This window comes from Microtus pennsylvanicus, chromosome 9 (assembly GCF_037038515.1).
Source record: "Microtus pennsylvanicus isolate mMicPen1 chromosome 9, mMicPen1.hap1, whole genome shotgun sequence".
NCBI classification, from domain to species: Eukaryota; Metazoa; Chordata; class Mammalia; order Rodentia; family Cricetidae; genus Microtus; species Microtus pennsylvanicus.
In genome coordinates this window covers 17656871-17679440 of record NC_134587.1, presented here as the reverse complement: position 1 = coordinate 17679440, position 22570 = coordinate 17656871, and the positions used below count along the sequence as shown (strand labels likewise).

General features: G+C 39.0%; 1 long non-coding RNA gene across 1 annotated transcript in view; it reads right to left on the bottom strand.

The window, feature by feature from the left end:
- LOC142856749 (uncharacterized) overlaps positions 1–22285 on the bottom strand; it is a 37752-nt gene extending 15467 nt beyond the window's left edge. The window contains exons 1-2 of the long non-coding RNA XR_012911716.1: positions 22273–22285; positions 20326–20429 (exon numbers count right to left, since the gene is read on the bottom strand). This is a non-coding gene — a long non-coding RNA (uncharacterized LOC142856749). The remainder of the gene's footprint in view (positions 1–20325; positions 20430–22272) is intronic.
- Positions 22286–22570: the final 285 nt, after the last annotated feature.

The following is a 22570-nucleotide window of genomic DNA, read 5'->3' as shown; positions in this document are numbered from 1 at the left end:
GTGCATACAAAGAGCTACCTCACAGGATATTAAGTGTTCTGTTCATATATCAAGGAGGATTTACACAGCTTCCCTAGGCGCTTTCTTCAGAAACCTTATAACTAGTAGAAACTGGCTTACTATCTAGAATGAAAGCAAATATTTACACGATAATTTTTTAAAATATATTCTGATAATTATTCCATTATACAATTATCATTTAGACTCTAACTACAGAAAGGCCTCTGATCCAATACCAAAGTAAGTATTAAATTACTTTCAAAACCAGAAATTATAGTTTATTCTTAGAAACCAGTAGCATATAAAGGCATTAACAATTATTAATATTTTCTTTCTACTGTGTCTTAAACAAGGTATATTTATTTATTTAACTATATTGTTCTTTAAAATAATAAATCTATCTAAAACAGCTTCAGCAAGAGCAACCCCTTGTAGTTAGGTCTTCTTTTATTTCTTTTATTTATTTATTTTTTAAAAGAGAAAACAAATTTTCTTTTTTCATTACACATACCAATCCAAGTTCCCACTCCCCCATCCTCCCATCCCCTTCACATACCTTCCCACCCCACCTCTATCCAATCCTCAGAGACAGTAAGGCACATTGCTTTGGGGAAGGTCTAAGGCCCTCCCTACTATATCTAACTGAGCAAGGTATCCATCCAAAGAGAACAGGTTCTCCAAAAGCCAGTACAAGCAGCAGGGATAAATCTTGATGCCACTGCACCTAGTCTGCTCCAGCCATGCAATTATCAACCACAGAGAGACTTGTTTGGTCCTATGCTTATTCCTGCCCAGTGCGGCTGGAGCTGGTGAGCTCCTGTTAGCTCAGGTAGACTGTTTCAGTGGGTGTACCCATCATGGTCTTAACTCTTTGCTAATATTCTCAATCCTCCCCCTCTTCAACTGGACATTAGGAGCTCAGTCCAGTGTTCTGATGCGGGTCTCTGCCTCTGTTTACATCCGTTGCTGGATGAAGGCTCTACGGTGATATTTAAGATATTCATCTGTCTGACCCCAGGGCAAGTCAAGATTGGGTCCCCACTGCCCTATTGCTTATGGTCTTAGCTGATATCATCCTTGTGAATTCCTGGAAATTTCTCTAGAGTCAGGTTTTTTTGCTAACCCTATAATGGCTCCCTCAATCAAGATTTTTCTTATCTTGCTCTCATCTTTGTCCTAGGTCTTCTAACGGACAAACCCAGAGACAGATGTTTGAAAACTGTGTTGCTTTTACTGATTAATAAAGAACTGGCTTGGCCTGTGATAGGGCAAAGTAGAGCTAGAAGGGGGACGGGGGGGGGGGGCTAAACTGAGTGCTTGGAGAAAGAAGGCGGAGTCAGTGAGACAATCTGATCAGAACCTTACCTTACCGGTAAGCCACAGTGCCTCTTTAAATTGCCACCTTTGAACAGGTGAAGGTGAAATCAGGCAAGTTCTATGAAGTTTAGATCAGTGATGGGTAAAAAACACAGAAATGAAAAACAAATTACATAAAGGGGCTATTATAAGAAAATTAGCAGGTACTAGCTACAGATGTCTGAAAATTTGCTGCATGAAAAATATCTAACACACATTTTCCAGGTAAATAGAAAACGAAGACTACCAGGGGTGTGCGTGGCTCCCCACCCTCTGTTCCTTCTTACTGCTCTTGCTAACTTGTTGACAAGAGCATCTCACTCAATAAACCTGAGCCACTCTGGGTCAGCGGCTTCTTCTGGGGAGGCCAGGAGTGCCTAACATGTGGAAAAATTCAGTCCGTGTTTGCTGATGGGGAAAGTGTGGCACCATCTTTAAGCAAATATCTTCACCAGAACATCTGGAAATGCACACTTTGTTTCCTTCCCCGAAACAGCACATTGTACTCACCAGAAAATGGTCACAGCTACTTAAGAAATTGTCCAGTGGGATTTATTAAGTTCCTCTTTGCTTCAAAACAAAACAAAGGAAACAGAAATGAAGAGTTGTTGAAGACTGATACCTCTATCTTTGTGGTTTACAGCCTAGCCTAATACTTGTAAAAAACATTGCTGGTGGCATGAGGGAGAGGAATTAGAAGGTGAATTAAGCTGAGGTTCCTGATGGCTCAAATTTATTACTCAAAAAAAGCTGTTTACTTTCTTCTTTGATAGATGCGGGTGGGTTTAGCATTATCCCTAGTCTAAAATGTGTCCCTCTCCCCGCAGTAGGATACTTTCTAGCCAAGAACAAAGTTGTACCAAGAGGTCCGTGGCTGCATGTTCAACTTTGAGTGTTTGTGACATCCAGTTTTATTTATGCCTTGAAAATAAACTCACGGTGTGGAATTATCAACTAAGCTTACAGTTTAACTTCGCTTTAAAAATCACCAAACGGAAGCCTCAGTAAATATTCAACACAGCAGCAGTGAAGAGAGACACAAAATGCTCTCTTAGGGAAGTGTAGCAGCTCGCCTAAGCCCTGGAACAGGTTATTTGCTAAATGTCTAAAAGAGTTAATGATCTTCCAGAAGGGAATAAAGATCAAACCCAGAGTCCTCCGCAGCCCTAATGGCTCAGTACACTAAATCTTACTCTTCCCTAAGTGACTTCAGTCTCTTTCTTTGCCCTCCGGAAAGCAAAATCCTACTCTTCTATATTCAAAGGTAGAGACTACTTTAAAATTGCATTAAAACCATATGCTGCCCAGGAAATTCAATGTTAGCAGGCAGTAAATTACACATTTAATCTGTTTGTTGTCCCTCCGTGTTGCTGCAAACAGGTTACAGTACCTGGAACCATTTAGTAGCTAGCAACCCACTCCATGCCATTTGCAAAACGTGTTAGATTCATGGTGGATTTTAGTTCTGTCTTCCACTTGGCACCTGCAAGCTGCTCTAGATCATTACAAATCATTATGTAAGTCTGAACAATAAGTACTTGGGTGCAAATAATTTATATACTGCCCACCCTTCCATTTTGCAAGGCAAAATAAACGATGTTTTGTCAGCCTTGTCCCCACTTCCCATTAAAGTTGTGTATATAAATAAGCCAGGTTATCGTTTTCCTTGTGAGAAGTCCTGTTTTTATCTAACAGTTTTCCTCCTACAGGAGCACAGAACTCCACTACTTTAAATTAGGACACTTTATCTTAAGACTTCATAATCTTATGAGACTGTAATTGGAAAGTTATTTTTTTTTAAAAAAGGCACAGTGGTGTGTGTGTGTTGCGGGGGGGGGGGGGGGGGGGTGTCTGCTTTGTAAGCCCGGCCGCTGAGATAGAAGGAGGGAATGAGAAGGCTGCAGGAGAATTACGCCATCACGGCTAGCCAGACTCCGCTTGACAGAGCCGTTTAATATTTTGACAAGACAAAATATAAAGCAACATTTTATTCTGTAGAGACTTCACTAGACACAAGCATGGAAGTGCTTGTGATCAATAAAGCTTGCGGTGGCGAGTGATTTATTTACAGTGGGGTATTATGTAGAGAAAGAGCTGTGATATTTCCACAGGCTTTGACGGCATAATGGGCCCCTCTCAATCCTTACACGGAAGGGTTAGATTGTCATGGTTGCTCAGGCAGTATTCAAAACGTTATCTGATCAGCCTTAAAGACTTCAGAACGAGACGGATGATTAGTTACCCTAAACGATCCTCATCATGCAGAAATTGATGATTTAATATAGTCAATGACAGACGATTCCATTTGTACTAGATAAAGTGTCTGCGGTTTGTATCAATCATAATAGAGTTATTATTGAGCATAAAAGAAAAGCATGTTTAATATCATTAATTCCAGATATGTCGCTTTCCACATCTGGCATTCATCCATAGACCAGAAGCACTCCAGGCTATCGCTCCTGCCTCTGTGCCGGCGACTCCAGTGTGTTTTGTAATTTCAAAATGTTTTTCAGCACCTCCAGCTAGGCGCAATAACAGTTTACAGATTACCTATGTCATCACATTTTGACAAACTTCTCAATCTGATGTGACCTTCATCTTTAGCCATCTGCTTGCCTTTGTTTCTGCTCTTTTTTTTTTTTTGTGATAAACCTCTGCAGCTTAAAGCTATAGGAATAGGTTGGTTCCATACACTGTACTTCTAGGTCAATGTTTCACCTGTGTAAATCCACAAACACAGGCCGCAACGGTAAAGATGGGGCTCTTAGTTCAGGTCCCCAGGCGTCCGACCCTCCCTCAACCCCGTAGTTATATCTTTTATCATTCACGTCAAATGCATTTTGATTGGACGGAGGGGAAGCACACCATCAGGAAAAAAGGAAGCACATGTGAGGATTGGGATGAAGGAAGATGAAGAAGAGAATAGCCAGAAACTCTGAGAAGTTGGAAAAGTCAGGAAAAAAGTCTAATTTGTACAGTCATCTCACCCGAAAACCACGAAGCAATGGAAGAGGAACATAAATAATGAAGGAAGTAGAAACCAACTTTTGTGGGTGGGTGGGTGCACAGTCTAACCACCTGGGACAAATGCTCCTCTCATTATTTTAAAACTCCATTTTCCAAGCAACAGTTTGAAACTGCAAAAACTGCGCTAGCCTCAAATATTGGGCATTAACTTTTATGGAGAAAAAATATGTCTTAGAAGAAAAAGTCCTTAAATTAAATTATTCTTATTCATATATGCTTCTATAGCATTTAGCTCACAGAAGGCTCCGTGATTTGTTTTTACTACTGTTATATTTAGCAAGAAATAATTTATAGATAACTTTCTACATGTTTGCTGAACAGGTATAGTAAATAAATATAGATACTATGTGACAGACACTGGTTAGACAGTAGAAACCGATAGGTGAGAAAAAAACAGACAAAGTTTTAACCACCAAATGCATGCATCATGATGTAGATTATCACTATGAAAGGAATAAGGAGAAGTCACTTCTAAGTAAACCAGTTGAAAAATTAAGAACATGGTTGAAATGAGTAACCTCGGAATTACAAACACAATCAAGATCTCTGCCCTTGCCAGAAGTGTTAGGTACAAGTGTCATGGAAAGAACGTGTGGTCACTCTTGGGGCAAATTAAATGCTGTGCCAATACTCAACATTAGTTTGTTCACATTGTGTTCGATGGTGTAGAATAAAAGAGATTCATACTTATATTTATGTTTAATTTCAGAGACAAAGAGCAATTTTTCAACTTTGGGTCTCAACACCTCATCAAATTGGTTTAGTTACCATAACTTCAACATAATTGCTTTCACCAGACAGAGCCCTAGGTTTTCAGATATGGTGCCTCTCTGATGATTTTAGGAATGACTTAGAAATCCTGGGAATAATGACATAAGTCTATAATATTTCTTCTTTAAAAGATAGGTTACATGTTACTATGTAAGTGGTATAGATATACAGAAACCATTTGCTAGGTTGGTCAAGTCAAATTTATTACGACGTAGCAGGAATATATTACTAGAGGTTATCTGTAATGAAATGACCTGAAGAATCAGATCTCAGTTTTCTCTCTCCAGCATTTCCTATGTGACATCTAGAAAGCTAATGTCCAGTTTTCCAAGTGTGCCTTGTATGTCTGTCTCTCACAAAAGCTATGTTGAGAGTCATTTATTTTTGTTTAATTGCACTATATTTTGAAATTATAATATAATTACATCATTTACTCCTACCCTTCCTTTCCTTCAACCCAGTCCATACACAGCCTTGCTCCCTCTCAAATTCACCATCACTATTTCAAAAATTTTTGTTACAGATATAGACACACACTTTTATATATTTATTTATTTAGGAATGTATGTATATATTAATAAAATATATATTTCCTCTATACATTAAATATTACCAGTACCTTTAAAGAGGAATATATATTTATAAATACACATATAAATATATATTATTATATATAATATTATATAAACACATAATTATATAATATACACGTTACATATAAAAATATTGTGTTAGGTAATATATTATTATACCATGTAATATACTATGCAATCTACTTATATAATGTATAAGAATATATTATATAATATATTGATATATATTTTTATTTATAATTTTTCTATTTATAAGTACAACACACTGAGTTCTTGTAATGTTACTTGTATATATTAATTTTAGTACTGACCACTTGGTACTGTATAACCAACCGGGGAGCTCTTCTGTGTGAAAGACTATTTCTCCCACATTCAGCAATTCTTAGTTATCTGTAGTTCTTAGTCTAGGGTTGAAGCACCATAGGATTTCCCTATTCTGTGTTAGCAGATTTAGTAATGTCATCATGGTTTACGCCATTTAGGTAGCCATGCTAATAAGACTTCATTGGTGTAGCTTTTGACATTTCTAGAAGACTATGTGATCTCACAGAACACTTTCTGCTCCTCTGAGTCTTCCAAACTTTCTGCCTCTTCTTCTGCCATGATTTCTGAGCCTTAGATACAGGAGTTGTGTTGTGGATGTGTCATTTGGAGCTGGGCACAACATATCACATGTTTGTTGAATTTAGACTGGTTGCTCATTTAGGTAGTAGTCTCCTTTTGTTAAAAGGAGATAGTTCTTTTGTGAGGAGTGGTGGCTATTATTGTCTCTGGGTATATAATGATAAATATTTAGGATGTAGTTAAATATTATGCTGGTTTAGTAAAGTGGCAGTTGATTACTCCAAAATCTATGACTTTATTAAGTCTGGGTAGTTGATTAGTTTTCCAGGACCAGGCACCATTTCCCTCTTGTTTAGCAGACCTGAAGTCCAATTATAGAGTTATGTGTGCCATTTGCACTCTTAGAGATAGCTTTCCATGCTGATTTTGTGGTTCATAGGCCATCTGGGAGGGACTATTGGTTGCTTCTCTCTCTTGGAAGCTTGTATGGCATCTTTGGTACCCTGAAAAGTGGTCTTCAGGGAGGAAGCTCTCAGGTCAGATCTTTCTCAATTCCTCCAGGTCCTGTATCTGAAGTGCATGGTGTCCTTCCTCTTCTAGGAGACAGCCAATAGCAATAACAATAGCTTATTATCTTTGGAAAGGCTCTTGGATATCTCTTACCAACAACTCAAAAGGGGTATTTCATGCTTGCTGTTGGTATTTTTGTTAGAGAATCTATGCTAATGTGGATGGAAAATTTTGTTTACATAGATTTTATGTAGCTAGATAACTTGCTTCCTAATGGCTTTTCCAGATATCCTCACTGTTGTTCTGCTCTCGTCTCCTTTTTATTGTATCTATCTCCCTCCTTCCTAATTAACTACCCTCCTGTGTTTCTTTACCCTCCCCATCCCTTGTACCCTGCTATTCCCCTTTCTATGGCTCTTTCCCCACTCCCATCCATGAGCCTTCTTTTACTTTCCTGTTATCTGGAGTTCATCCAGGTTATGTTATGTCTATCCTGGGTTGATCCTGCATACTTGACTTGGATGCAAAGAAAAGGACAGATATACAGACATATAAAAAAAGCTATGGTAAATTAGGCTGTGTGCATTCTGATAGAATGACACCAACTTCCACACAACCTGGAACCTCAGCGTGCTTATTATGTACAACACAGTGGAGCAGTAATCTAGTCTGAGTAGGAGATCTGTGTAGGTCAGCTGTCTTGGGCTATAAGCACACAGGGGGAGGAAGTTGCTGTTGCTAATTTTTGGACATACTGGCAAATCATTTATAAGCAATCATATTTGTACACAGAACCAACACTCGCACTTGGAATAGAGAAAGGCTTTGTCTTCCCTCAAATCCACACTTTAGGGCAAACTCTGCTAAATTCTCATAGGTCTGGGACATTAGTCCTTTTTTTGGGGGGGGGGGTTCAAGACAAGGTTTCTCTGTGGCTTTGGAGCCTGTCCTGGAACTAGCTCTTGTAGACCAGGCTGGTCTCGAACTCACAGAGATCCACCTGCCTCTGCCTCCTGAGTGCTGGGATTAAAGGCGGGCGCCACCACCGCCTGGCGGGACATTAGTCCTTGACATGGTTGTGCCCATATCAACAATAGCGTCTCCTGGTGACTACATTTGCTCTTTCATAGTCTCCGAGTGCATTCTTGACTCTCCAATACTCATATCTGAATATTTGAAGCTAGGAATTACAGGTAAAAGAAAATATGTAGCCTTTGTCTTTCTGGGTCTAGGTTGTTTTGTTCAGCATAAGCTTCTCTGGGACTAAACATTTTCATATAATAATCGTTACTTAATTTATCTTTACAGGTGAATGGTTTTCCGTAGTATATATGTAGCACATTCTCATTATCCATTCAAAAGTTGAAGGACGTTTAGGGTATTTCTTTCGTAGGTATTGTTAATAGGGTAGCCATGATGAAAGCTGAGCAAGTGTTGGTAGGGTAAGACGTCAAGACCTTGATCATATACCACAATAATGCAAACAATATAGTACTGGCCCAAAAACAGACATGTAGGATAATGGGACAAAGTTGAAGAGCCAAAAGCTAGTATATATAACTATAGATAACTCATATTTGGCAAAATACCAAAAATACAGGCTGGTGAAAAGCAAGCGCCTTTGAAAGTGGTACTGGGAAACTGGATATCCATGTGGAGAAGAATGAAATTAGACCTCTGTCTGCTTATTGCCTTGGACATAAACTGCTAGATAGAGCAAACACCTAAATGTGAACACTGAAATTGTTAGAAGAAAATGTAAGCATGATATTAAGTGTAGGAAAGGACTTTCTAATCCGGAATCTATTTGCTCAAAAACTGCTACGTGGGACCCCATAAAACAAAAACTCCTGCCCAAAAAGGAATGGTTGAATGAGGTAGAATCCCATGAAATGTGTTAGATACTTTGCCAGCTATATTTCATATATAGATTCATATCTAGAATATATAACCATCTCAAAAGACAATCTAAAATGCAAATGACCCATCCAAGTTATGGACATAGTACCTGAACAGAGAGTTCTCAAAAGAAGAAATTTAGATAGTTAAGAGACATCTCAAAACATGTGCATTCCCATAGCAATTTTGGAAATAAAATTAAAGCAACCTTAAGAGTTTTATTACTCCAATCAAAATGGCAAGATCAGCAAAACAACCTTCAAAAAATACTAGAGAGGATATAAGGAGCAGGGAACCTTCAGTCACTTTGGGGGTTGCAAATGCATCCAGCCACTCTGGCAATCAGTGTGTAGAAACTTCAAAAAGCTAAAAGCAATTCTACTGTATGACTCAGCTATCCCACTCCTAGGAGAAATTGCTTTTATTATTTTAAATATCCCAAAACAGCAAAGCAAAGGAAAACAAAACACCTCATTTCATAAATGACAATATAGACACCCAAACTGAAGAGCTATGCAAGCTTGGCCTATCTAAGAGCAGACACACATTAAGGTCCACGTTCTCAATTGCTTGTCTGGGGTCTTTCCTTTCCATGTAATAATACAGCAATTATTCTTTGATATGCAGGCATACCTAAAAGACAAAGTCTAATAATATATAAGTCCAAAAATGATGTGCTCTTCTTTCATGGGTATTCATTCATTTCTCAAAAATAGGAGAGCTTAAATATCTTCCAGTTCCTTAAGAAAAATTAAAAGACAATTTATAAGAGTTCTGTTTTAAAATGTAACTTACTTATGTTTTAAACTGCTTTTTAGTGACAAAATACTCGTCCAAAAGATAGCAGACACTGTAAACCAAAATTCCTGTAGCTTGAACAACTCCTTTTTCATTGATGATTTAGCCTTGACACAAAAAATATATGTAAGAAAAATGTCAATCAATTTTTGACATCCAAAATATTTGTGCCAGACACACACAGGACAGGTTCAAATAGCAAGTGACCATAGCATCACCTAATGCCAACATGAAAAGCGTCCTGAATCACAGTCTAAAAATGAGACAGTTACAGTTTTAAGACCAATATAGATTTCACTTTGGTCACTAATCATTTGTGTCTTCAGTATGTGTGTTTTAAGTGAAAAAGCCATTTTGCCTGAACAAAAATCATTGTGCTGACAATTACTATTTAATTTGATTTTTACTATGTGGGCTGTAGATTTACAAGTAAGAATAAATGGAAGTTATATGGCAACAGGGAGGCTGTGGTTCTCTATTTTAGTTCACAAACCTAAAAGGTTAACTGCATCCATCATGAACCTGGTCAGCTGGCAGAGAAACTTAACTTACAACAGGAATTATGTATGCAGTCATTCTGATGTATATGCAGGAAAATCTAAAAGGTTTCTCAATAAATTTACCACTTCAGAACAATCGTTAAAAAATAGCAAATAATGATTCAAATGACAATAGTAAAAAGTGCTGGTTTCAATAATTTTCTTTCTCCTCTTTTAAAGAAAGGGATACTATTTTAGTGTTTGTGAAGGCTGTGGGCGAGGGAGGAGGAATCCATAAGGGTGTACAGGTCATGTGTTCATGCTCATCCTTAGAAAGGCCAAAACAGGATGCATATTGTCCTCCTCTGTTGCTTTCTTCCTATGCCTTAAGAGATGCCTTAAACTGAACTGCAAGCTTTTGGTCACTGAGCTCATAGGATGGACCATTTCTGTCTCCCAGTGCTGAGATTACAGGAATGTGCTATTATACTTGGGATTTTTTCTGTGAGTGCTTAATTTTTGGACTCAGATATTCCTGTTTATAAAGCAAGATTTCTTAGCCAGTGGACCCTCTTTCCCAGGATGCTATCATAATCTTTCTTAACATAGTCACAAGTCAGAAGAGGCTTTTTAATCTGCAGTGGTTTTCCATGCTGTGTAATTTTACAATTTAGGAATAATTGCAAAACTTACTTTATCAGTAAAATTGTAACAATAAAGCAAAGAAAACCAGCCTACAAATCACAATCCCAGAGAACTTAGACAACAATGAGGACACTAAGAGAGACTTACATAGATCTAATCTACATGGGAAGTAGAAACTAGAAAAAGACAAGATCTCCTGAGTAAATTGGGAGCATGGGAACCTTGGGGGAGGGTTGAAGAGGGGGTGGAAGAAAGAGTCAAGGAGGGAAGCAGAGAAAAATGTAGAGCTCAATAAAAATTAATTAAAAAAACAGCAAAAAAATGTAACAGTGATGCAAAGTATGAGGATTTGTGTTTAACACTGGTTTCCTCCTAATTTCTATACAATTGTTTGGAATTCCCTAAACATTCTTTGCTATTCCTCTTCTCATTTAAAAATAATGTGTTTCCATCAAGTACTAAACTAAAATCAACCACGACTAGTTCCTTAGATGTTTTCATCTGGTCTACATTATGAATTTCAAAACCAGTAATCTGTGCTACTTCATCTATTTTAAACAGCTGTCTTCTATGGCATAAAAATTGTACTTGTGACATGTGTCGGCCCGTTGAAGTTATATGGGTCAAGTAAGTAAGGGGTGGGCATCTAAGATGCAGGATGCCTGCGTCCTAGTCTGGGTTGAATCACTTGTGAGCTATATAGCTAAGCGTTGGTTAGTAAAGCTCCCTGGAACTCAACTCCCTAATCTTAAAGGAAAACAATTCATGTTGTCTGATGATGCCATAAATATAAAATGAAATGATCCATATAAAACACTTAATCCACAGCTAGGAAGAGAGATTCGAGTGTAAAGTGCTTGCTTCTCGTGTATAAAGAACAAAGTTTGGCTGACCAGAAAACACCTGAAATCCACTTTGATGGTGTATTCCTTGTAACTTCAGAGTTGAGCAGAGGAGGTTCTGAGACAGGCAGATTCCAGATGCTTGCTGACCGACCATCCTACCAAGATGGTGAGCAGCAGGTTCAATGAGAAATTTGTCTTTAAATAAATAAATAAAAAGGTTGTGAGTGATAGACAAAGACAGACCTCATTCACCGCTAACCTCCATGCAGGCACACATATGCATAAACATATACACCACATTCATACAAAAACAACTATATAAATAATAACCAGTGATTGGCATAGCGTGTTATCTATTAAATATGCTGCACTTGGCATTAGGAACTTCACAGTCATGCTTGTATGTCAGTAACGTCTACATTTCTTCAATAGCAAAGCCACATCATACTAAGCTTTATCTTCTAGTTCATTACATTTCTTTATTTGTGTGTAAATGTGTTTGGAGGCCAGAAAACAATTTCTAGAATCAATTTTTATCTTCCACTCTGTGAATCTTGGGATCAGACTTGCGTACTCAGGCTTAGTGGCAAGTGCCTTTCCCCACTGAGGCATCTCACTGACTTGTACTCTTGATAATAGGCAGAATACAAAAAGCAAATTTACTGAACTTAACAAAGTAAAATAAAAATAAGTTAAGATGGAATTGAATAGAATTAGCTTAACATTTGACTAAATTCCCAGGGTAATTCTTGTGGCCCCAAATGGCAATTTCCACTGATAACATTTAAAAAAAATAAAAACAGGAGATTGACTGAGATTGAAAAATATGGCATTTAAATAGTAAAGAATGCAAAGATGAGGAAGCGCATAGTGTCTGGAGAAAAACTTAAATGGCTTATTCTCCAGGATGTGGATGGGGAGACTGAAGAAAATGTTTGGAGTACGAGCACACTTTCTTTCATAAGGTGACTCTAGAAAGTAAATAGATAGCTTTGAGAAACCAAGCTTTACAAATCAAGTAGGAATAGAATTTAAAAGAGTCACCAACATGTTCAACTGATACATTAACCACACACACACACACACTTTTTAGTTGTTCTAAATCATAACTTAAAAATCACTATCATTAGCTTGAAAATCAAATGGCTCAGAGATATCAATAAGTGTTTTGTCAATAACAAATCTAATAAATATTCTTAAAATGACCCTCATATTTGGAGTCTTATGAATAAGTCTGTGTGTGTAATTGAAATTCTAGCTTGGATCTGGTTGCAGTGAGGACAGTCATGCACTTTTGGCTTTAACTTTTCCAAGGTCAGCTGACCGATGGCCCGTCGTCTTAGATAATTCTGCTTCTGCTTCTATGAATTTGTATCTTGTCACCAGCCCATCAGGTGAAAAGAAAAATGAGCCAACAGTCAGCACTCAGGGGTTGTTGAAGTGGCAGAAGGTGCAGGTCTTTTAGAACAATGGCTTTAGCTTGACATGGTGTGATTGTAAGATAAAATACTGTCTTACCTAAAAGCATTTGTCCACAACTGAAAAGAAATTGTGTACCCATTCCTCAAAAAGAAGGTGATTCTGGAATTCTATCAGAAAATGTGGTACGAGTCATCATCACTATGCTCCAAGTTTGTTTTTCAATTATTTTTGTTTTGTCTCATAAGAGACATTATATACTGTTCTCTGACAGCTCCCCTACCTTTCTCTTCATGCAAACATGCATACATATATGCCAAAATAATGTTCTACATTTAGCATCTGTAGTCCTTGATGCTACTGAATTTGCATTTGTTTGAAGAAGTGTCATATTCTTCCCAATAAATGGCAATAGTGAGTTGTCAGACAACGGTCTATGTAGCCCTCTACTAATACTGAAGTCCCACAAATTACTACTTGTAGACTAAGACTGTGCTATCATTTTCCCAAATAATCACACAGCAACAATATAGTAATTATGACACTGGTTGGCCAATGGCTCAGGCATATTTCTAGCTAGCTCTTACATCTTAACTTAACCCATTCCTATTAGTCTATGTATTGTCACGTGACTGTGACATTACCTCATTTTTTACATGTCTTGTTTCCTTGGCAGCTGGCTGGTATTCCTTTGACTCTTCCTACTCTCTATACATATCTGTTCATATTTTCAGCCTGGATTTACTCCGATAAGCCATTGTCCAAAATAACTTTACCCATCAAAGCAACACATAAACAGAAGGATATTTCACATCAGCTATTTACAACAGAAATTCCTAAATATTGATATCTTCATCATGGTTCCTATTGCTGTGGTAAAAATCCCACGACCAAAAGCAATTTGGGGAGGATGGACGAGGTGTTTAAGCTTACAGTTCCACTTGAAACTCTGTCACTGAAAGATGTCTGGGCAGGAACTCAAGGCAGTGACCTGGAGGCATGAACTGAAGCCGAAACCATGAAGCAGTCCTGCTTTCTGGTTTGTCACTCAAGGTTTGCTCATCAGGTTTTTGTTTCTGTTTGTTTGTTTTTCTTTTGATTTTTCAAGACAGTATTTCTCTGTAGCTTTAGAATCTGTCCTGGAACTCTTGTAGACCAGACTGGCCGCAAACTCACAGAGATCTGCCAGCCTCTGCCTCCCGAGTGCTGGGATTAAAGGTGTGCACCACCACTGCCCAATATGTTCAATCAGTTTTCTTATAGCACGGAGGACCATCTCCTAAGGGTACCAATCTCCACATATCTACCATCAATAAAATGCCCCATGAATCAATTGATGGAGTCTTTTCCCATATGTCTCTAGTCCATGTTAAGTTGATATAAAAACTAGCTAGTAATATAGATGTTAAGAAAACACCCAAACAGTGGGCAAAACAGAAGAGAAAGAAGAAATACTCTCAGGGGTAACAGGAAAAAAGCAGTCTGGGAGACCTCCTAAATAACCAGAGACTGACAGTATGAATATTTCTGGGCCTTCTTTCCAAATAAACATGACAAAAATGGATATGCATAAGCAAAACTACAAGCATCAAAGATAACTGCAGCAATTCCCAGTCCCAGACTCCATCTGCCAATCCCCTTTTCAATTCGCCACTCAGTCTTTGACAATGCCATGTTCTATGATAAGTTTGTATTGTGGGGCATTGTGTCTGACAAAACTGTCACTGATGGTAGTTACATAGTATTAGCAAGTATAATGGCAGATTTAAAAACTATGAAAGCAAAATAAATTCAAAATTCCAAATAACAGGCCACGAAGAATATTTTTCCAATTAGCTTGTTTCTCTCGACTAACAAAGCACACTAGAGCCTCTCCAACCAATAACTTGTAGGGAGTTAACCAAGACTTAACACTGAGATGTTCTAATGAATGTCTTCTGGAAGAAGTTGTTAATATGGAATACTTACATTCAAACTTCTTTTACTTAAAATAATTATATCTTTAATGTCTTATAAACTAGTGGGGTTTCATAAAGCTTAGTCACAAATCCTTAGTTTTTGTTAACCCACTACCCACCTTTCTTATTTCCCTTGCCTATCATTCTATCATTCTCTCTGCTTAGACCCTTATCTCCCTGCATCTTCTACCTGTCCTCATATATTCTGTTTTTCTTCCTTTTTCACTTGGATTGAAAGATGGCAGATTTCTAGGTAGATTCTTCATGGATACTTCATTTAGTTAAGCCTTCCCCTGCCTCCTTATTTCTAGATCCTTATCACTTCAGTACCTTTAAACTTTTCTGCCTTCAGCATCCCCCAACATTATGTTCATTTCACCTATATTCTACTACCTACTCCATAAATTCACCTTCTCCACCATTAGCCCATTTCTATCTGACTAGATCCTATGCATACTCCCTGTTAAACCTAAAGATTTAAATCTATGACCCCCATATATGAAAGAACATGTTGAATATGTCTTTAGGGGTTTGAATGACACCTCTCAATGTAATTTTTTCACTTTTATTCATTTGCCTGCACTTTTCATGAGGCCATTTTTTGTTTTTGTTTTTTGAGACAAGGTTTCTCTGTATCTTTAGAGTCTGTCATGAAACTAACTCTTGTAGACCAGGTTGGCCTCATACTCACAGAGATCTGCTTGTCTCTGCCTCCCAGGTGCTGGGATTAAAGGCGGGTGCCCAGCTGAGGCCATTTTTATAGCTGAAAAATGTCCCATTCTGTATATGCACCATCATCCTGTATCTGTTGAATATCTAGGTGGATGCCAACAACTTGGAAGTTGTTGAGAATGAAGAAGGTGAAGGGTAGAATTTTGAAATTTCACTTCTGTAGTGCTAGTCTCTTGTTAATTACAGCTGATTCTCAGATCCAGCTGACCAGAACGTCACATACTCTAAATACAAAAGATCACACAAATGGCAGTTATGATCTTTGTTCCTTCTGAAACTTCATAAGCCAGTTCTTCATCCTCTGCATTTCCTTCAGCATTCCTATCTGTCAAGCGCTCACAACAACAGGTCATTAAACTCTGAGAACTCAATGTCTGTTCCTGCCAAACATTCCAAAGTCATTCCACCATCCACCCCAAAATATGGTCATATCTGCCACAGCAATATCCCATGAACCTTGTAAAAACTTTTATCTCTGTTTGTTTTCTATTGTTGTGATAAAAAATGGCCAAAAGTAATGTGTAGAAGAAAACATTTATATGGCATATGGCCCATCATCAGGTAAAGCCATGGCAGGAATTCACAGCAGGAACGGGGGGGGGGGGCATAACTGAAGCAGAGGTCGTGGAGAAATTCTGCTGACTACCCAGTGTCGGGTGACTTGCTTGACCTGCTTTCTTACACAATCCAGGACAACCTTTCCATTGGTGGCTCCACCCACAATAGGCTAAGCCCTTCTACATCAACCGCTGATCAAGACATGTCTATCAGTTTATGCCTAAGTTTGTGTCAGGTTGGCAAAAAACCCAGCTAACACATCATTCTGAATAATCTGTTTTTTCCACACAGTAGTATTAGGTTCAAATGAGCTATCAATTCTTTGAAGTTGAGGGCAATCTTAATATTGCATGTCCTCTTTCTATCTGGCATGCATATGAGCACATACTTAATCTGTAAGCACCTACTGATTATCTAAAAGAAACGAAGACTACCATTAGGGATAGAGAAACAGACTATCCACAGTAGTTTCATGAGCGATAAAAAGGAGATAATTACCTAATGTGACAGAATCTAAATGCCATCAGTCATAAGAATCTAGGATATTTGCTTAGAAAGACTGCCTAGCAGGAATTGTGTCCATATGTCAAGGGACATAACCAGCTTACTCTGACCATTCCAAGATTATGCTGAAGCAATAGTGTTCACATTTCAAGTCTGTGATGCATCTGACATACAGTGTATGTTAGGACTGGATTCAATGAAAAGCTGGAGAACAAGGAACGCTTTGTGCTACCCAGCTCAGGTCTGTCTTCCAGAGCACAAAATGCGGTGCTTAAGGGAGAAAAAGAGAATTTTGAAGTATAAATGAAAGATCTGATACAGACACAGGCCTAGAGGTACAAATATAACTTTGGGTATGACAAATGCAATGTATTTATAGGGTACTCAGATAGGAAGAGAAATCATGAATTTGAGGAAAGAGGTTTATAATAATCAAATGGATTCAGACTCTATCAAAGTGCAGGTAGGTAAAATCAGGTGTAGATAAAATAGCTAATGAGAAGAAGGAAGAAAAGGGAGCATAAAGAACAATTCTACTGAAGTTCAACATTTTGCATGTGGTCAAGGATACAGAGTCCACAAATGACTTACAAATGAGTAAAAAGTAAGCAAAAGGAAAGTTAGAGGAATGTTTCAAGGAATCCTGAAGAAAAATGTTCACGTGGAGTAGAGGGTTCAAACTAAATGTGGTCCTTTGGGGTCTTGTGAGAGTATCCCTGGAAATGTCTCTGAGTGAGATACGGTAGAAAAGTGGGGTTGTGAGCCTATTGAATCCGGAAACATCTGTGCAAGCACTATTGCATCTCAATGATTCTCATGAACAGACTGAGGCTAATGTTTCCTTGGGAAGGAAAGTCCTAAAACAGCAACAATCAGAGGAATGAGGGGAAAAGGCATAAGGCAGGCATGAGATTGGGAATGCTTTATAGATAAGTGGAAATGCAGAGTCGGCTTTTTGGCGTCTGGACAGCTGACAGGAAACTGCCTACATTGTGCAACAATCTAAAGGGTGGGAAAGAAGAAGGACTTTAATCTTCCCGGAGGTCTTTAATTGCTCCAGCCTATATCTCCTCCTGCCATTGGTCCAAGTTTACCATGCATTATAAGAATTTATTCTTCCCAACCCCAGCCACACCGCCCTGCCGAACAACTGCTAAAACAGCACCCCTCAACTCGGTCCTGAGAGGTAGGAAAAGCTGAAGCCCATTTGTAAGACATTTGTGGACACCTTCCTGGGTCCTGGGTTGATAAGATCACTTCATTCCAAGGCTTATCCCTCTCATCCTTTTTCACAAAAGTAGTTCCACAGCACTGAATGTGGAGGCTCTCCAGGAAGCAAGTGACACTTTTAAGGGGAAGCAGGAGACAAGCAAAGCTGAGTTTTGTAAATCGGATGCAACACCAGAAGGAAGTGAATTCCAAGGGTTGCATCCTGAAATGTGGCCGAGAATGAGGGGAAAAAAAAGAGTTGTGCTGGTCAAAGCACAGTACATGTTTTTGGACAACACTGCTTGCATATAGAGCAAGTCAATGAACCTTTCTGAGACCTGGTGCTCATGTGTATAAAATATAAATATAACAGACTTTATATGGTTATTGTGAGTCACCATATAAACTTTCTGTGTTGCTTCTATCATATGCTAGTCACCTTCAAATATGTGATAATATAAAAAAGTGGTTCTGTATTAATAAATTGATATGCATTTACTTTAGAGAGAGAGAGAGAAAGAGAGAGAGAGAGAGAGAGAGAGAGAGAGAGAGAGAGAGAGAGAGAGAGAGTGTGTGTGTGTGTGTAGGTCAGAAAATAACTTCTGGAAGTCATCTCTCTCCTTTTACCATCTGGGGTTCCAGAGATTACACTCAGGTCATTAGGGTTGGTAAAAAGTTCTCTACCCATCAAGGCATAGCCAGCATTCAAGAGTATTCCTTAATTTCACAAACATTTACACATCATTTTATATTGAATTTAAATAAATTATAGTAATGGAAAAAAATTTGTGGTGATAAAAAATATTGTATGATCAAGCAAGAAAACACAGTTTTGTAACCTCAGAATGCAGGAGGCTGGGGCGACAGGATCATAAATTGAGACCATCCTGGAATATATACATAGTGAGTCCCTGCTTCATAAGAGGCAATAATAGTCTTTGATCAAGTAAAGGAATTGACACTTAACTCTTATTTGTTTATTGATTGATTCGAAATAAATGTTAAATCAAATAAACTAAGCATATATATGAAGAAAATATCAGCAACACTTAAGCCTAAATTATATTCTTTTATTTAAAATATATATATATATTTATTATGTTTCTTGACTCTGTGTGTGTGTGTATGTATGTATGTATGTATACCACACACATGCCCAGTGAGATGAGAGGAGGGCTTTGGATCCCCTGGAATTGGAGTAGTAACAAACAGTTGTGAGCTACAGTACGGCTGCTGGAAAACAAATCCAGGTCCTCTGCAAAAGCAGCAAGTGCTATTAACCTCTAAGCCAAATCTCCTGCCACTTAAAACTATGTTCTAAAACCAAAGAAAAAGTCACTATATCTGGGTTTTAGTGAGTGTTTGCTGAGTGAGTGGAAAAATGGAGCGATTGAAGCTCTGTCCACCGGGTTGCTAATCCCGTGCCTACTATTCTTATAAGTCTTTAAAAACATTTTCATTCATAGTTGTGTGTAGATATAAATGACATAAGCATGTTGGAGGGTGGTGTGGGTGCTTATTCATATGTAGATAGACACATATAGAAGTAAGAAGACAACCTTGAGATGTTATCCTCACCTACTTTATCTGAGACAACCTCTCTATGTTTGCCAGAGCTAGCTGGCCCCTGAGCTTCAGGGAATTCTCTTGTCCCCACTTACCATGAGGCTCAAGGAGAGATGAAATTTCAGGTTCCTACTACCTAGTCAAGGTTTGCGTGGGCAGTGGGGATTTGAATGCAGGTGCTCCTGCTTGTTCAGCAAGTGTTTTGCTCCCTGAGCCGTGGCCTCCAGAACCTGTCCCATGCCTTAAATTCTGAAAGGAGCAGAGAGTGAGGGAGGAAGTCTAGTGGAGGCTTCATTCACAGGCCCTGAAGTATGGAGCTAATTTTACAGGATCTGGTGAGACGGTAACAAGCATTGGGGGTGTTGGTGCTGCGATTATGGTACGCAGCTTTTGTGAGGTCCTCTGTGCCTCTGGAAGCCTAGAACTCTAGAACAAACCTCTGCAGCATTCAGTTTCTCTCTAGAATTAGAACTTACCCCAACATTCAGCCCAAGTTTTAGTCTTTGTTTCTGCGCCTGTGTTTTGTTAGGAAAAGGGAGGCTGGACTTCATCCCTTGACATAATAGCCCTGCTTTGCCATTCCTAGTGAGCAACAGCACCAGACGATAGCACTCTCCCAATTTGGCCCGACGCAACTGCTAACCTGATTTGATGCCAGCTGGATAACAGACAACACGTGTCGGCATCATCCCAGCAGCCACAGGTTCCTCTGGAAACAAAAGTGGATGGTTGGCAGCCACTCACAAAGACTCGAGCTAAAATTGGATCATTTTCGCCAGCCTGTGATCTTGTAGCCTCCACCTCTGTTCCTTTCTTCACCACTGAGCTATTTTTGTAACAGAAATTCCTAAACATCAGACTACAAAGCCCATTGCGGGAAGAGCATACCCACCTAAACCACGATGTTTTCTGCTGTGATCAGCGATTATGTGGAATAGCTAATTACATTGACTCATTCGCACATACTTTTTCTAGACATACCGAGCAGTCCTGATTCTGAAAGACAAATGGTATGAAATGATGTATTAGTTTCGGTGTCCATTGCTCTTGTCACTTCATGAATATCAAGCCACACATTCCCAAGCCTGAGGTCCTTGCTGGGGACAGCTTTCTGACCGGAACACTCCAGTATATTATAAAGCATAGTGATTTTACAATAAGTCATGAGTTCAAATTCTATCTATGAAAATTACTCTGTATCACTTCAGACAAGTTGCTCGTCTCTCCTGGCCTTCAATTCTTCGGTACTAAGAATGAAGTTGATAATACTTGCCACTGCGGTCGTTTGAGAAATAAATGAGATAACAGGATCAAAACACTCAGACTAGTACCTTGCACTAAGGGAAAAGTAATTCCCTCCCTCTTCTTTAGTTTCCCCTGGCAAAAAAATGAACAAAAGATCAAACAGACTTCAAAATCTATCACAATCAGTTCTATTCCTGAAGAGATCCTACAATTTTAATAAGCCACACCAATATCAGAAACATGACTGTGAAAGTATTATTGACTGAATTTTTCTTTGTGCATCAAGTCAAACAATTTCATAAATTGGAAGCATTTACAGACTTTTTTTAAAAAAAAAAGATTTCTTTCTTATTTATTAACCTTTTTTGAAGCCCCTGGTCATTTTGAGTGTGCAATCAGCTTCATTGTTGTGGCACAGTGTGCAGCTGCACAATCTAGGTATAGAGGAAGGAAAGCACCTTTGAGAGCATTGGGGGTTGTATTTGCTTTCCTGAAATGTGGTCATGTTTGAGAAAATTCAACCGATGTCCCAAGACTTAATCTTTCTCGGTAAGGGTACGTCAAAACTGTAGAAGATCAGATTTTAAGGAGTAAAGTCAGGCATTTCTCGGGACAATCCCTGAAGGGATGACTGTACCTTGCACCAGGAAAGCACTTGAGTCCCCGCTTCTTTGTTCATCAAGACAGATGGCAAACATGGCCATTTCAGTCACTGCCTCAGGCGCCGCTTTCTCTTGTTTTCAATTTTAAACTTTTATTCATTTTACATGCCAACCACAGTTCCAACTCCCTCCCCTCCTCCTACTTCCTCCAACCTCCACCACCATAACCCACCTTCCGTCTACTTTTTAGATAGGGTCAGGCTCCTATGGGGAGTCAACGAAGCTTGGCACATCAAGTTGAGATAGGACCAAGCCCCTCCGTGCATCAAGACTGAGCAAGGCATGCCAACATAGGGCATTCCTTTGGAGCCCATTGGCTCCAAAAAGCCAGCTCATGCACCATCAGGGATAGATCCTGGTGCCACTCTCAGGGGCACCTAAAATAGACCTAGCTACACAACTGTTGCCCACATGCAGGGGGTCTATTCTGATCCCATGAAGGCTCCCCAGCTGTATGTCTTGAATCCTTGAGCTTCCACAACCTCAGGTCAGCTGTTTCTGTGGATTTCCCCATTATAATCTTCACTCCCCTTGCTCATATAATCCCTCCTCCCTCTCTTCTACTGGACTCCTGGAGGTAGACTTAGTGTTTGCCTGTGGATCACTCCATCTGCTTCCATCAGTTACTGGATGAATGCTCTATGATGACGGTTAGGGTAATCAGCAATCTGATTACATGGGAAGGCCAGTTCAGGTACCCTCTCCACTATTGTTAGAAGTCTTAGCTGGGGTCATCCATGTAGATTTCTGGAAATTTCCTAATCACCAGGTTTCTCCCTAACTCCATAATGACTTCCTCTATTGAGCTATCTTTTTCATTGCTCTCCCACTCTGCCCCTCCCCCAACTCGACCATCCTCATTCATGTTCCCTCATGTTCTCACCCCCCATCCCCTCCCCTCTACTGTCCCACCACCATCAGCCCCAGTTTACCTGGGAGGTCTCATCTATTTCCCCTTCCCAGGGTGATCCATGAAGATGCTTTCATTGAGTCTGTGTCTTTGTCGAGGGTGTCACTTCTGTGCGTTCATCTCCTGGTTTTGATATCTTCCCTGTACACACATGTGTTTTAAATGATAGCCCTAAATTTTTTGATGTGTCAACTTTTGAAAGATTCATCCTGCTTCTTACTCTTTGACTCTGTAAAAGTTAAATATTTAGTTTTTAGGCAAACTACTTTACACAATATATAACAAATTAATTCAAAATGGATTGATAATTCCAATAGTTA